The 17372-nt window shown below is 44.5% G+C and overlaps 1 protein-coding gene across 3 annotated transcripts in view; it reads left to right on the forward strand.

Annotated features, from left to right (window-relative positions):
- The first annotated feature begins 1852 nt into the window (after positions 1 to 1852).
- LOC139549495 (protein FAM168A-like) overlaps positions 1853 to 17372 on the forward strand; it is a 57764-nt gene continuing 42244 nt past the window's right edge. For 2 of the 3 annotated variants that reach the window (XM_071360056.1, XM_071360057.1), the window contains exon 1: positions 1857 to 2220. The gene's annotated coding sequence lies outside the window, so the exon portion shown is untranslated. Of the gene's footprint in view, positions 2221 to 17372 lie in introns of all 3 variants that reach the window. The other variant, XM_071360055.1, reaches the window with a different exon arrangement.

Below are 17372 nucleotides of genomic sequence, written 5' to 3' on the forward strand. Positions count from 1 at the left end.
TGGCTGCTTTGGTGATATTTTTGATGGTAGCTGCAATGTAAAACTATGATTTATACCTCAAATATGCACATTTTCGAACAAAACATACATTTATTGTATAACATGTTATAAGATTGTCATCTGATGAAGTTGTTTCTTGGTTAGTGACTAATTATATCTCTATTTGGTCGGTTTTGTGATAGCTACCTATGCGGTAGAAAAATTGTGAAAATATGCGGTTGAGTCTTTTGCTATTGTGGTTAGCTAATAGAAATACATATTGTGTTTTCGCTGTAAAACATTTTAAAAATCGGAAATGATGGCTGGATTCACAAGATGTTTATCTTTCATTTGCTGTATTGGACTTGTGATTTCATGAAAATTATATTATATGATATCCCTGGCGCGTTAGGCTATGCTATGCTAGTCAGCTTTTTTGATGAGGATGCTCCCGGATCCGGGATGGGTAGCAATGAAAGGTTTTAATATATAAACATAATTTTTTCCCGTATAGGTATTTCATTTGGAACAATAAGGACATTTTGTATAGAAACAAGTCTTTATTTTTTAAGAACTGGTTCAATAATCATATCCTGCTGGCGAGTCAACTTTTTAATGCAGAAGGATTGTTACTCAATTATGAGGAATTTTTATCTCGTTACAATATCCCTGTAACAACTAGAGACTTCGCCATAGTCTTTGATGCTATTCCATCTGGAACTCTCATGTTGTTTAGAGGTGTAACCAGACCTCACCTTCTTGACCTACCCTCGCTTAATCCAGTTGACTCTCCAATAGGAAAAATGTGTTTCTCCTTGCTCCCTCAGAACAACAGATCTATACGTGTTAAATTTCAAAGGGATATTGTATCCATTCCTTTCGTCACAAGTTACTGGAACACATTGGTCACTAATATCTGTTGGAAAAAAGTCTGCTTATTACCACACAAATACTTGCTTGTTAACAAGGTCAAAGAGGTCTCTTTCTGAATGATCCATAAGTATTACCCTGCGAATCATTACCTGAAGAAACTCAAAAAAAGACATTAACATTGATTTTACTTTTTGTGTTGAGCATCCAGAAAGAGTTTAACATTTATTTTGGCATTGTCTACATGTAAAACAATTATGGAAAGATATTCACAGTTTTATAAGTGTTCATATTCTTGATGACTTTTGTTTGTTATGGGAGAATGTGCTACTCGGTATCCTTAACTATAATAAAGATAAAGAAAAATAATTTTTCCCTCATAAATCTAATTGTGCTAATGGAAAAATGTCATATTCATAAATGTAAATTCACTAATAAAAAACCACTCTTCCGTGTTTTCTATAAGGAGTTCAAACAGTACATTAACACCATTCTACATTCTTCTAATAAGAAAGCTGTTAAAACAATCAATATGTGTATTTCTTTTAAGGTCTTTGTATAATCTGTAATTTGTTGTACCCCCTAGCATATGTTATCACTGTCTATTTATGTACTTATTGTATGTATACAGACTTTTCTACATTGGTAATAAAATAAAATAAATAATAACAATAATAATAATTGAACGCCCCCATCATATTTTACCTGTTCTACTAATTAGAGTCCCAAACTATATTCCTACCCTTTCACGTTTATTTAGCCTAACAAAACTCTATGTTGATTTCATTTTCTCTAAAAGAAAGGCAATCATCTCATCGTTTATAGTGACAGTGCTAGTTTGTTAAATTATGTTTGGGACAAATCCAAATGTGCCGCTCAAGCGCCATCCATTGCCTACAAAACGTCATAAAATGGCGCCGTACTCTAAAATACGTTGATGGGAAATGTCGTTTTTTGCTCAAACAAGCTCAAGTTTCAACCTCGACGTTCTTTATCCTCCTGACCAAATCATTTCAATTTTCATTCTCTTTAAAATTGGTTACTTCCAAACTGATATATCTTTACCCCATTTCAAGCTTAAGTTGTAGTTCTAGAGGTGGTGTCCTTTTGTAATTTTGGGAGGCTGAAAAGCCCATCACCATCCAATGTTTGTTTGCCTGCTCATGGCCCCTCTCTCCACCCATCACTCCCAATCTCGGCATCACCATCCCCCACTCCGCGGTGTTCCCAACGCCGCTGCTAGCCCGAAATCGCTGTAGCAAAGTGAGAAGCTAGAACACCGACAGCGTTAACATAGCCAGTGCCAACGAGTTTGAAGATACCTGAACAAAATAAGGAATTTAGATAACAGCATTTGTCCATCAGACATTGGTAAGGCTCGCCCGCTGAATATTGTTGTGTCATCTCTGCTCCTTCCCCCTTTTTCTGTCAATTGTCCGACACCGATATGGCATGGTAACGTTACTTGGAAAATGTATTGATGGTGGAGGATAACTAGCATTAGCGAGCTAGCTAGCGCTATCTTAGTAGGTGGACAAAAATAACATTTCAGCGATGGGCTAAATAGTGTATCTATTTTATGTGACGAAATGTTATGCACTTCCTCCATCGTTTGAGGTAAAATAGCTAGCCAATCTACATATCGATTGACAGATTGTAAGAGAAGGGACAGTGTGTGGCAAGGATGCTAGCAAACGTGATGGGATCTAGTATGATTGCGGTAGAATTGTCTAGTGCCTAGCTAGCTACTACTTTCCAATAGCTCGCTGGTCACGCATTTTTAAACCACACAGCGCAGTAAAGAACAGTGGTTTTTCAAAATGGTGTCGGAAGCTTGTGAGCCCATTTTTGTTAAACCATCTCTGTTTGGTTTAATTAATAATGTTGGAATGTAACTAACTAGCATAACTCGCTTAAACTATTGCTGCGGGTGTGGATTTTAGGTATCTAAATTCACTTTATCAAAGCGTTTTGTCAAAAATAAATGTTAATTTTTGTTTACCGACCTCAAACATTGAATAACTGAAGTGGCCATTGCGTTATCAATTAGCCTGGTATTGTTTCGATTTAACAAGGCAATCAACAATTTCAGATGCATGTTGAAAGAGAAACGTTAACGGGTCAAATGCTTTCTGGATTAGTGTCTTGATGTGAGCCTAATCTGCGAATTTCCGATTATCCGGTTTATAATAGGGATTTATCGCAGGTTTTATGGCTATTGACTGACGTTATAACCCGTGTGGGAATTTGTGCAATCAATCACGACAGGCACTATAATAACGAGGACATTTGAATGCTGAACATATCTTTTTATTTGGTCTAGATATGGCTGAATAACTAGGCCTAGTAATAACGTTATAACGCATCACTGAAAATTATTCACGGCCCAAGCAGTAATGACGACACTTGCGTCTAGCCATCCAAAATGAGTGGGACAATTCATGTCATTGTGCGTTTTATTCATACCTGCGTACCTTGACACAAAGAAAATACAATACAATTACAGTAATTAAAATATTAGCTATAGAGAAAGTGGACGGCGCTCAAGCTACAATTATTTAACCCCATAAAGCTTAAAACCACGTGTACCTTTGTGTGCTTAAGTTATTTATTGTTATGTACTTGAACGGTAGGCAGCTGGGAACAATGAATGCAGCTATAAAACTTTGACAGGGAGGGGGAAAGGAAGAGGGCCTTACAGGACCAAGGTCTATAGACAGGGATAGACTTCTCTTCTGTCTGATCGTTCTGCTTGTGAATAGGACCAGTGGATTAGTACAGGCTACTTACTCTCAATTCAGGAGGAATCCTTCCATCAGAGGCAGAATATTGACTTAGTCTTCTTTGTGTGTTGAATGAATGTTCACCTGTCAAGGACTTGAATGGCCTGTATTTGAACAGTTTCATGACTTCAGAACATTATTGTTGTCTTGTTTTGATTTCTGAAGTTGTTTGTTTTGATGTTTCAGTGGCAGGTGGATTTTTGAAATAGGCTTAATCGTCAAATGTCTGCAGAAATGACTTGACAGAAGAGTTGACAGAATGTTCATTCCAGTTTTCACTGTCCTTTGACTACTTGTGACTTTTTAGGTGGAATTACGCCGTCAGTGTCCTCAGTGTTCTAATGCAAGATATGTGTGCTTCTTGACCTGTTGTTTGTTTGTGTGTGTGTGTTGTTGGAACATTTCTCGCTATGTGTTTGCCAGGATGAAACAATCCTGTGTGTCTTTCTGTACTCGTGGCGGAAGTGCCAGAGTGGAAACTGGAAGCCGGGCATTTCTGTGTTCTTATTCTCAACCCTACTTCCGCTCCAGGATCATTAGTTTCCTGTGTTCCTCCTACACCTAGAGATGAACCCATGGATAGTCCAGTCAGGTGTGACAGCGTGTGCTGGCGCACCTCTATGTCTTGTTGTCCCTTGCCCTACCTGACGGTGCTGCTTCTTGTTGGTGACAATCACTCATCGGCCTCTGTAGTGTCTGCCAAAACAGTTTTAATGGTCAGTGCATCTCTGTCCTCTTGCCTTGTGAGAGGTTAGTTCTGGCCTACACCCTATTTTCTGTGTTATCCCCAAAAGGTGAGCTTCTCCCACCAGCCAGAGAGACAGACAGAAGTGCTCAAGTCCAAGGCCAGGTCTGTGAGTCAGTCATGCTGTCTAGCCATGCTGTGACCAGTGGGCTAGTCATCCTTTCAGTCTGCTCTCTGAGACACTGCTACAGAGAGGTGTGTGTGTAGGCATTCCCTCTCTTCTCTAGTAACAACAAGTTGTCTGCCACCAACTATAAACTGCTAGATGCGGGACACCGCCATGACCAATCAGGACACCCCATAAGCGTAAACAATATGAATATTGATGTTAGTCTAGACCCCTGTTTTTATAGAATCCCAACAGTCAATATTTGATTCACACGTTTCTATCCATCCCTCATTCATGTTCCCCGGTGGAGCCATGTGTGTTCTTTAGAAGGCCCCCTGGAATGGTCTCAATGGAAGCCAACTAGGGGTCCTCGTTGATTTATAATTGATGATTGCTGTCTCATGTCATCTTCTTTAGCTGTCCTTCCCAGAATATGAAAGCTTCAGGGTTCCCCGCTTTTCCGAACAGGAATAAATGAGCTCACCTCTTGAATCAAATAAAATCCAAGTTTATTGGTTGCGTGCACAGATTTGTAGATATCACAGGTGCAGTGAAATGCTTGTGTTTCTAGCTCCAACAGTGCAGCAATACAAAACAATCTGCACATAATCCATAAGTAAAAAGAAAGAAGTTAAGAAATATCAGAGCGATCAATGTCGGAGTCCAGAGAATACAGTACCTTCAGAAAGTATTCAGACCCCTTGACTTTTTCCACATTTTCTTACGTTACAGCCTTATTCTAAAATGGATTAAATCGTTTTTTCCCCCCTCATCAATCTATACACACAATACCCCATAATGACAAAGGAAAAACAGGTTTTTAGAAATGTTTGCAAATGTATTAAAAAATGTAAAACTGAAATATCACATTTACATAAGTATTCAGACCCTTTACTCAGTACTTTGTTGAAGCACCTTTGGCAGTGATTTACAGCCTCAAGTCTTCTTGGGTATGATGCTACAAGCTTGGCACATCTGTATTTGGGGAGTTTCTCCCATTATTTTTTGCAGATCCTCTCAAGCTCTGTCAGGTTGGAAGGTGAGCGTCGCTGCACAGCTATTTTCATGTCTTTCCAGAGATGTTTGATTGGGTTCAAGTCCAGGCTCTGGCTGGGCCACTCAAGGCATTCAGAGACTTGTCCTGAAGCGACTCCTGCATTGTCTTGGCTGTGTGCTTAGAGTCGTTGTCCTGTTGGAAGGTGAACCTTCGCCCCAGTCTGAGGTCCTGAGCGCTCTGGAGCAGGTTTTCATCAAGGATCTCACTGTAATTTGCTAATTTCATCTTTCCCTAAATCGTGACTAGTCTCCAAGTTCTTTCCGCCAAAAAACATCCCCACAGCATGATGCTGCCAACACCATGCTTCACCGTAGGGATGGTATTGGCCAGGTAAGGCTTGGCATTCAGGCCAAGGAGTGTAATCTTGGTTTCATCAAACCAGAGAATCTTGTTTCTCATGGTCTGAGTCCTTTAGGTTCCTTTTGGCAAACTCCAAGCGGGCTGTCATGTGCCTTTTACTGAGGAGTGGCTTCCGTCGAGCCACTCTGCTATAAAGCCCTGATTGGTGGAGTGCTGCAGAGATGGTTGTCCTTCTGGAAGGTTCTCCCATCTCCACAGAGTAAATCTGGAGCTCTGTCAGAGTGACCATCGGGTACTCGGTCACCTCCCTGGCCAAGGCTCTTCTCCCCCAATTGCTGAGTTTGGCTGGGCAGCCAGCTTAAGGAAGAGTCTTGATGGTTCCAGACATCTTCCATTTTAAGAATTTAATATAAATATATATTTTTGAAATTTGACCTTTTATTTAACTAGGCAAGTCAGTTAAGAACAAATTCTTATTTTCAATGACGACCTAGGAACAGTGGGTTAACTGCCTTTTACCTTGTCAGCTTGGGGAATCGATCTTGCAACATTTTGGTTGTAAGTCCAACTCTCTAACCTCCAGGCTACCTGCCACCCCATGATGATGATGATGGATGCCACTGTGTTCTTGGGGACCTTCAATGCTGCAGACATTTTTTGGTACCCTTCCCCAGATCTGTGCCGCGACAAAATCTTGGAGCTCTATGGACAATTCCTTCAACCGTATAGCTTGGTTTTTGCTCTGACATGCACTGTCAACTGTGGGACTTTTATATAGACAGGTGTGTGCCTTTCCAAATCATGTCCAATCAACAGAATTTACCACAGGTGGACTCCAATCAAGTTGTAGAAACATCTCAAGGATGTTCAGTTTCGAGTCTCTGTCACGCCCTGACCTTAGAGAGCCTTTTTATGTCCATTTGGTTTGGTCGCGGTGTGATTTGGGGTGGGCATTCTATGTTCTTTATTTCTATGATTTGTGATTCTATGTTTTGGCCGGGTATGGTTCTCAGTCAGGGACAGCTGTCTATCGTTGTCTCTGATTGGGAATCATACTTAGGCAGCCTGTTTTGCCACTTTAGGTTGTGGGATGTTGTTTTTGTTAGCTCTGGTGAGCCTTCAAGACGTTACGTTCGTTGTTCTTTTGTTGTTTTGTTTGGTGTTCGCTTTTTTAATAAAGAAGCATGAACACGTACCACGCTGCACCTTGGTCTTCTTCCGACGAGCGTTAGTTTCATAGCAAAGGGTCTGAATACTAACAGTTGAAGTCTTTTTCAGTTCTGCCCACAAATTTTCTATAGGATTGAGGTCAGGGCTTTGTGATGGCCACTCCAATACCTTGACTTTGTTGTCCTTAAGCCATTTTGCCACAACTTTGGAATTATGCTTGGGGTCATTGTCCATTTGGAAGACCCATTTGCGACCAAGCTTTAACTTCCTGACTGATGTCTTGAGATGTTCCTTCAATATATCCACATAATTTTCATTCCTCATGATGCCATATTTTGTGAAGTGCATCAGTACCTCTTGCAGCAAAGCAACCCCACACCATGATGCTACCACCCCCGTGCTTCACGGTTGGGATGGTGTTTTTTGGCTTGCAAGCCTCCCCCTTTTTCCTCCAAACATAACAATGGTCATTATGGCCAAACAGTTCTATTTTTGTTTCATCAGACCAGTGGACATTTCTCCAAAAAGTATGATCTTTGTCCCCATGTGCAGTTGCAATCCGTAGCCTGGCTTTTTTTATGGCAGTTTTGGAGCACTGGCTTCTTCCTTGCTGAGCGGTCTTTCAGGTTCTGTCGATATAGGACTCGTTGTACTGTGGATATCGATACTTTTGTACCTGTTTCCTCCAGCATCTTCACAAAGTCCTTTGCTGTTCTGAGATTGATTTGCACTTTTCGCACCAAAGTACGTTAATCTCTACCGCTCCTTCCTGAGCGGTATGACGGCTGTGTGGTCCCATGGTCTTTATACTTGCGTACTATTGTTTGTACAGATGAATGTGGTAGCTTCAGGCGTTTGGAAATTGCTCCCAAGGATGAACCAGACTTGTGGAGGTCTACAATTTTTTTTCTGAGGTCTTGGCTTATTTCTTTTGATTTTCCCATGATGTCAAGCAAAGAGGCACTGATTTTGAAGGTAGACCTTGAAATACATCCACAGGTGCACCTCCAATTGACTCAAATGATGTCAATTAGCCTATCAGAAGCTTCTAAAGCCATGACATAATTTTCTGGAATTTTCCAAGCTGTTTAAGGCACAGTCAACTTCTGACCCACTGGAATTGTGATACAGTGAATTATAAGTGAAATAATCTGTCTGTAAACAATTGTTGGAAAAATGAGTTGTGTAATGCACAAAGTACATCTCCTAACCAACTTGCCAAAACTCTAGTTTGTTAACAAGAAATGGTTTAAAACTAGTTTTAATGACTCCAACCTAAGTGTATGTAAACCTCCGACTTCAACTGTATGTAAATAAGTTATTTCTGTTATTTGTAATTAATGTGCAAAAATGTCTAAACCTGTTTTTGCTTTGTCATTATGGGGTATTGTGTGTAGATTGATGAGGATGTTTTATTTATTTAATGAATTTTAGAATAAGGCTGTAACGTAACAAAATGTGGAAAAAGTGAAGGGGTCTGAATACTTTCCGAATGCACTGTATATTTACACTATATATACAAAAGTATTTGGACACCCCTTCAAATTAGTGGATTCGGCTATTTCAGCCACCCTTTGCTGACAGGTGTATAAAATCGAGCTCACAGCCATGCAATCTCCATAGACAAACATTGGCAGTAGAATGGCCTAACTGAAGTGCTCAGTGACTTTCAACGTGGCACCGTCATAGGATGCCACCTTTTCAACAAGTCATTGCGTCAAATTTCTGCCGTGCTAGAGCTGCCCCGGTCAACTTTAAGTGCTGTTATTGTGAAATGGAAACGTTTAGGAGGAACAACGGCGCAGCTGCGAAGTGGTAGGCCACAAAAGCTCACAGAACTGGACCGCCAAGTGCTGAAGTGGGTAGCGCGTGAAAATCGACTGTCCTTGGTTGCAACACTCATTACCACATTCCAAACTGCCTCTGGAAGCAACGTCAGCACAAGAACTGTTAGTCGGGAGCTTATTGAAATGGGTTTCCATGGCTGAGCAGACAACCCTAAAATCACCATGCTCAATCCCAAGTGTTTGCTAGAGTGGTGTAAAGCTCGCTGCCATTGGACTCTGGAGCTGTGGAAACACTTTCTCTGGAGTGATGAATCACGCTTCACCATCTGGCAGTCCGACGGACGAATCTGGGTTTGGTGGATGCCAGGAGAACGCTACCATAACCCAATGCATAGTGCCAGCTGTTAAGTTTGGTGGAGGAGGAATAATGGTCTGGGGCTGTTTTTCAAGGTTTGGGCTCGGCCTCTTAGTTCCAGTGAAGGGAAATCTTAACACTGCAGCATACAATGACTTTCTAGACGATTCTGTGCTTCCAACTTTGTGGCAACAGTTTGGGGAAGACCATTTCCTGTTTCAGCATGACAATGCTCCAGTGCAAAAAGCGAGGTCCATACAGAAATGGTTTGTGAGATCGGTATTGAAGAACTTGACTGGCCTGCAAAAAAGCCCTGACCTCAACCCCATCGAACACCTTGGGGATGAATTGGAATTGGCCAGTCAGGCATAATCACCCAACATCAGTGCCCGACCTCACTAATGCTCTTGTCGTCGCAGCAATATTTCAACATCTAGTGGAAAACCTTCCCAGAAGAGTGGAGGCTGTTATAGCAGCAATGTTCCAACATCTAGTGGAAAGCCTTCCCAGAAGAGTGGAGGCTGTTATAGCAGCAATGTTCCAACATCTAGTGGAAAGCCTTCCCAGAAGAGTGGAGGCTGTTACGGCAGCAAAAGGGAGACCAACTCCATATTAATGCCCATGATTTTGGAATGAGATGTTCGACGAGCAGGTGTCCACATACTTTTGGTAATGTCAGCCTACAATCAATGCAGCCTTAGGATATGCGGTTTCAAGTTTGCAAATAGTTGTCGCGGTGTTTTCTTGTCTGCTTGGAGCCGTCACCGTGTCTGCTTGGGGGGAAATATACACAGCAGTGACCAAAGGAAAGGATCTCATAAGATAACGTCATCTGCATTTAATGATGAGGTATTCCACGCAATCATCTCTCTTAATCCTCTTCATACGTTAATCCTCCACCCAATATCTTCATGAAGGCTGTATTTAGGCAAAGCCTTAGATGGCTTGGCCAATAGAGTTTCAAACTTTCAGCCCATGGATGAGGCGCACCACCTCTTATCAGAGCTAGAATCAGTCCTTGTGGCAAGAAAGTGCCTCCCTCACGTGTGTCTGTAATGTGAATCTAGTAGAGGGCTATATGCTACTGACACTACAGAGCCCAGGGTTATTTCTGAGTGAGAGGGGGAGGAGTGTATGTGAATAGTAGTATGTCATTATACCTTAATAACACAAGGCTGCCCAGACAGCAGATGCTGGGTGAGGTGAGGAGGAGGGGGGAAAATATAAGTTTATATTCTTTTCACTGTAATCACCCCTTCCCTCTTCACCCTCCCCCTCCATAACTACCAACTAGGCCCACTAGAGAGCCCAAGGGAAGAACAAAAAACACCTGCTCCTGCACACACAGTGTTAGCATTTAGCTGTTAGCATGTAGCTGTACACATCACCAGGCAAGGAACAGCTGCTCTCTCTGTTATTGTTGTGCCCCATGGCCACTAAGTGTGCTCTGCTTAATTAAGTCCCCCTAGCCGCTCGGCTGAGTCTGGGATCAGGTGTGTTGCACTTAATCGCCCCCCCCTCATATGCCCCATCATATGGTTGTGTGACATTGTAGTTGTGTGAACTATAGCTCTGACACAAAGGTGTCGATCACTCATAATGCCTGTAGGAATTTAAAGTTCTCTCTGTCTCGTTCTGATGTGTTGGTTCAGTGTGATTGTCCTGTGAAGAATAGCTTTAAGTGGTCTGTGGAATGGAGGGCTTAGGGGAAGAATGGGCTTTTCACAACCAAGGGGCCAAAAACACTTAACATCAACCAGTTAAAACACACAGACACACACTGTCAAACTCTGACACACAGACACTTCACCTTGTCTTTTTATTCAGGCACAGCTAGGACGTGCCATGGGGTCCTGGGTAGGGCAGGGCGATACGGCCTAAAAATCCTATCTCAATTTTTTTTAAACTTATGGGCGATTCACAATAGATATATCATCTAAAAAAGATTTGTTTTCTCAAAATAAGTGTTGTGCATTTAAAGGTCAAATACACTGTATTTCAAACAGTCAGCAGTAATCTAAGGAGTTCAGTCATACCAAGGCTAAATATAGGCCTTCCACAGTCATAAGACCCACTACTAATATTGTATCTATATAGTTTAACCTGCTTTTTTGTTGTTGTTGCAATGATCATTGATCTGGCTTTCAAGTCTATGAAAAATGCCCTTTTTTCATTACAGATTTAACTATAACCATGCATAATGCAGATTCACTAATAATGACTAACATCTTGTAGCAGGCAGTAGAAAATGAACACGGGTCTCATCAACAGTCTCTCAAGCCCACGTGCTAGTGATTAGCCAGCTAATCTTTATATTTCATGTTTAGCCATCTTGGATCTATTTGCTAGCTAACAGGTTTGAACTGTCTTGTCTCCAACTGTTTTGAACAGCATGTTTTTCTGTCCGCTTTGTTCAGATGTTGAAATCAGGTGGAATTACCTCATTCCTCAGAATGAGAACGAGTTGCCAATTCCTTATATAATTGTGTTTTATGCTTATAAAGACTAGACGGCTAGTATAACGGTCTTTGGCTGAAATGCTGCTAGCAGTAAGTGGTACCCCGATGAACATTCATTTTCTAAAATCAACATTCTCATACTCTCGTTTTAGTAGTGTCTGCTCTGTGCGTAATTTGAGTAGTTGAGACATAAAAAGGATATCGTTAGAAAAATGAACTCCTTTATCACAGTGTAATAATGTCTGTGTGTTTTGGTGTCCATATGACCGATTTCCGTTGGACCAAACCTCAAATACAGGAGGAGTATGTGATCTCTCCACTTTTTTCAGGGGTTTAGCGTGACAGGCAGAGGGAGGGGCTTTGTGTGTGTGTGTGTGTGTGTGTGTGTGTGTGTGTGTGTAAACCATAGAGGAAGAGACGGAGCGAGAGGTCTGTCCAAAATATGGCCAATGTGTTTCTATGGGTTTTACTTTGGGACAACGACTCCCATTGTTTTGGCAGAGACGTACATCTCTTCATTATATACAGATCTCTGGTGTAAATGGGAAGGTGCACACAGAGGAGCGGAGGAGACGTGACCAAAAATACAACATGAGAACAAGCGGACATAAACGCTCATAAAAACAGAAAATTAACAAAACCTTGATTCTAAATTCTAAATTCTAATACCTCCCTCTGCAAATGGACCTTGGACTTCCTGACGGGCTGCCTCCAGGTGGTAAGGGTAGGGAACAACACGGGGGCCCCTCAGGGGTGCGTGCTCAGTCCTCTCCTGTACTCCCTGTTCACTCATGACTGCACGGCCAGGCACGACTCTAACACCATCATCAAGTTTGCCGATGAAAGAACAGTAGTAGGTCTGATCACCAACAACAATGAGACAGCCTATAGGGAGGAGGTCAGAGACCTGGCCGTGTGGTGCCAGATCAACAACCTCTCCCTCAACGTGATCAAGACTAAGGAGATGATTGTGGACTACAGGAAAAGGAGGACCGAGCACGCCCCCATTCTCATTGATGGGGCTGTTGTGGAACAGGTTGAGAGCTTCAAGTTCCTTGGTGTCCACATCACCAACAAACTATCATGGTCCAAACACACTAAGACAGTTGTGAGAGGGCACAACAAAGCCTATTCCCCCTCAGGAGACTGAAAAGATTTGGCATGGATCCTCAGATCCTCAAAAGGTTCTACAGCTGCACCATCGAGAGCATCCTGATGGGTTGCGTCACTGCCTGGTATGGCAACTGCTCGGCCTCCGACCGCAAGGCACTACAGAGGGTAGTGCGTATGACCCAGTACATCACTGGGGCCAAGCTTCCTGCCATCCAGGACCTCTATATCAAGCGGTGTCAGAGGAAGGCCCTAAAAATTGTCAAAGACTCCAGCCACCCTGGTCATAGACTGTTCTCTCTGCTACCACATGGCAAGCGGTACCGAGCGCCAAGACGAGGTCCAAAAGGCTTCTTAACAGCTTCTACCCCCAAGCTATAAGACTCCTGAAGAGCTAATCAAAGGGCTACCCAGACCCCTCTTTTTTACACTGCTGCTACTCTGTGTTTATAATCTATGCATAGTCACTTTAACTCTACCTACATATACATATTACCTCAATTACCTCAACTAACCGGTGCCACCCTGTATTTAGCCTCGCTTGTTATTTTACTGCTGCTCTTAATTACTTGTTATTTTTATTTTCTATTTTTTACTGAACACTTATTATATTTAATATTTTTATTAATTCTTAAAGCATTGTTAGTTAAGGGCTTCTAAGTAAGCATTTCACTGTAAGGTCGACACCTGTTGTATTCGGCGTGTGGGACAAATCAAATTTGATTTGATGTGACAATGATGGATAGATAGAGGTCTTTCAATTTGCAGAGGTTTTGTCTGTTTCCTGACTACTGAACATGACGGTTGAGCAGAATCTCTGGCCAATTAATGAAGCAATAAGACTCGAGGGGGTGTGGTATATGGCCAATATACCACGGCTAAGAGCTGTTCTTAGGCACGACGTAACGCGGAGTGCCTGGACTCAGCCCTTAGCCGTTGTATATTGGTCATATATCACAAACCTCCGAGGTGCCTTATTGCTATTATAAACTGTTATCAACGTAAATAGATCAGTAAAAATAAATACTTTGTCATACCCGTGGTATATGGCCCGATATACCACAGCTGTCAACCAATCATCATTCAGGGCTCGAACCACCCAGCTTATAATAAACTATCAATTAGCCAAACTACCAGCGAGGAAAGAAAAGCAGCAGTACTTGTTTAAGACAGTATTTCATGTTGGATTTGAGTGGCGACAGTGGTGGTAGCAGACTGTGTGTGAGGGTAGATTAGTGGTTTCACACTGGGTTGCTTCCCTCGGTCTTATTGAATTAGAAACACTGCAATTAGATTGTACTGACGACCTCCTTTATCAAGTGTGAGCCAGCCGTCACCATGGATACCTGGGGGGGCGGCTGTGATGGAATGGGGAAAGGGAAACGGGAAGGAGAGAAAACGAGAGTACGGAAGGGGTAAAGAGAGGAGTATATCTGATTGGAACCCACTCAACCTCAATCAATCAGTGACTCTGACCTGCTATCTCTCTTCTTCACTTCCAATCAATGACACTTAGCGTGGAACCAGGGGTCTGGAGTGGCAGTGTGCAGGTTCAAGCCCAGCATTGACAAGTCAACTAATCGTGTCTGTGTGTCAGAGGCTGCCTCTGAACCTGTCCTTTGGCCAGCGATAGCTAGTTAACCAACAGGACTGGCACGCACAGGGATCCCACAGAGTGGCACACACAGGGATCCCACAGAGTGGCACACACAGGGATCCCACAGAGTGGCACACACAGGGATCCCACAGAGTGGCACACACAGGGTTCCCACAGAGTGGCACACAGGGTTCCCACAGAGTGGCACACAGGGTTCCCACAGAGTGGCACGCACAGGGTTCCCACAGAGTGGCACACACAGGGTTCCCACAGAGTGGCACACACAGGGTTCCCACAGAGTGGCACGCACAGGGTTCCCACAGAGTGGCACACACAGGGTTCCCACAGAGTGGCACACACAGGGTTCCCACAGAGTGGCACACACAGGGTTCCCACAGAGTGGCACACACAGGGTTCCCACAGAGTGGCACGCACAGGGTTCCCACAGAGTGGCACACACAGGGTTCCCACAGAGTGGCACACACAGGGTTCCCACAGAGTGGCACACACAGGGTTCCCACAGAGTGGCACACAGGGTTCCCACAGAGTGGCACGCACAGGGTTCCCACAGAGTGGCGCGCACAGGGTTCCCACAGAGTGGCGCACACAGGGTTTCCACAGAGTGGCGCACACAGGATTCCCACAGAGTGGCGCACACAGGATTCCCACAGAGTGGCACACACAGGATTCCCACAGAGTGGCACACACAGGGTTCCCACAGAGTGGCACACACAGGGTTCCCACAGAGTGGCACACACAGGGTTCCCACAGAGTGGCACACACAGGGTTCCCACAGAGTGGCACACACAGGGTTCCCACAGAGTGGCACACACAGGGATCCCACAGAGTGGCACACACAGGGTTCCCACAGAGTGGCACACACAGGGTTCCCACAGAGTGGCACGCACAGGGTTCCCACAGAGTGGCACACACAGGGTTTCCACAGAGTGGCACACAGGATTCCCACAGAGTGGCACACACAGGGTTCCCACAGAGTGGCACACACAGGGTTCCCACAGAGTGGCACACACAGGGTTCCCACAGAGTGGCACACACAGGGTTCCCACAGAGTGGCACACACAGGGTTCCCACAGAGTGGCACACACAGGGTTCCCACAGAGTGGCACACAGGGTTCCCACAGAGTGGCACACAGGGTTCCCACAGAGTGGCACGCACAGGGTTCCCACAGAGTGGCACGCACAGGGTTCCCACAGAGTGGCACGCACAGGGTTCCCACAGAGTGGCACACAGGGTTCCCACAGAGTGGCACGCACAGGGTTCCCACAGAGTGGCACGCACAGGGTTCCCACAGAGTGGCACGCACAGGGTTCCCACAGAGTGGCACGCACAGGGTTCCCACAGAGTGGCACGCACAGGGTTCCCACAGAGTGGCACGCACAGGGTTCCCACAGAGTGGCACGCACAGGGTTCCCACAGAGTGGCACGCACAGGGTTCCCACAGAGTGGCACGCACAGGGTTCCCACAGAGTGGCACGCACAGGGTTCCCACAGAGTGGCACGCACAGGGTTCCCACAGAGTGGCACACACAGGGTTTCCACAGAGTGGCACACACAGGGTTTCCACAGAGTGGCACACACAGGATTCCCACAGAGTGGCACACACAGGATTCCCACAGAGTGGCACACACAGGATTCCCACAGAGTGGCACACACAGGATTCCCACAGAGTGGCACACACAGGGTTTCCACAGAGTGGCACACACAGGATTCCCACAGAGTGGCACACACAGGATTCCCACAGAGTGGCACACACAGGATTCCCACAGAGTGGCACACACATGGTTCAAACAGAGTGGCACACACAGGATTCCCACAGAGTGGCACACACAGGATTCCCACAGAGTGGCACACACAGGGTTCCCACAGAGTGGCACACACTCTTGGCTTACTATGCTGCTACAGTGTTCCTCTCAGCAGTTGAATAATTTATACCTGGCCTTATTCATTCTCTCTCGGCCACTCTGTCTCCCTGCCTCTCTGTCTCTCTGATTCTCTCTCTCTGCCTCCCTCTTTCTCTCTCTGCCTCTCTCTCTGGGAAAGAGGGGGAAGGCTTGAGAGTGAATCTGAAGAAAGGAGTGAGAGTTGTTGAAGAGGAGATGAGGCGATGGATCAGTGTATGTTATCCTGTCTGCTTGTGATTGTGTGTGTCTGCCTGTCTGCTTGTGATTGTGTGTGTCTGCCTGTCTGCTTGTGATTGTGTGTGTCTGCCTGTCTGCTTGTGATTGTGTGTGTGTCTGCCTGTCTGCTTGTGATTGTGTGTGTCTGCCTGTCTGCTTGTGATTGCGTGTGTCTGCCTGTCTGCTTGTGATTGCGTGTGTCTGCCTGTCTGCTTGTGATTGCGTGTGTCTGCCTGTCTGCTTGTGATTGTGTGTGTCTGCCTGTCTGCTTGTGATTGTGTGTGTGTCTGCCTGTCTGCTTGTGATTGTGTGTGTCTGCCTGTCTGCTTGTGATTGCGTGTGTCTGCCTGTCTGCTTGTGATTGCGTGTGTCTGCCTGTCTGCTTGTGATTGCGTGTGTCTGCCTGTCTGCTTGTGCACATAGCTGCTCTGTCTGGATGGAGCCTCAGGCTGTGTGTCTGCCTGGGGCCGTATAGGGTGGTAGGAGAGACGAGGTAGAGAACAGTGGATGCGTGAAGGGGTGGAGAGAGAGAGATGGGCCTCCACTAGTCTCCAGCTATCAGTTTGTAAAGGGTTTCCCAGTAACAGTACTGTGTGTCTGAGGCCTCCAGTGAGTGCAGATGGACCTCCAGTCCCTCACAGCCACAGTGTTTAAACCACTAGATGTTTTTGTGTATTTTAATTTGATATCCCATTGAGACCACCGAGGCCTGTTTTGCAAGGGAGCCCTGCATGTACACAAATTATAAAACATTTACAAATGCAAAGTAATAAAGACCTCAAATATTTACAAGAAAGAAGCAAAGTAATCACATTCCTCAACAAGGAGTTTTTCTCGTCAGTTACCAGTGGGTGTGAATGTAATTGTCTGTTGATGGTAAGTATCGGCCTGCCAAATTTTGATGCGTTAGTT

This window comes from Salvelinus alpinus, chromosome 22, assembly GCF_045679555.1.
Source record: "Salvelinus alpinus chromosome 22, SLU_Salpinus.1, whole genome shotgun sequence".
NCBI lineage: Eukaryota > Metazoa > Chordata > Actinopteri > Salmoniformes > Salmonidae > Salvelinus > Salvelinus alpinus.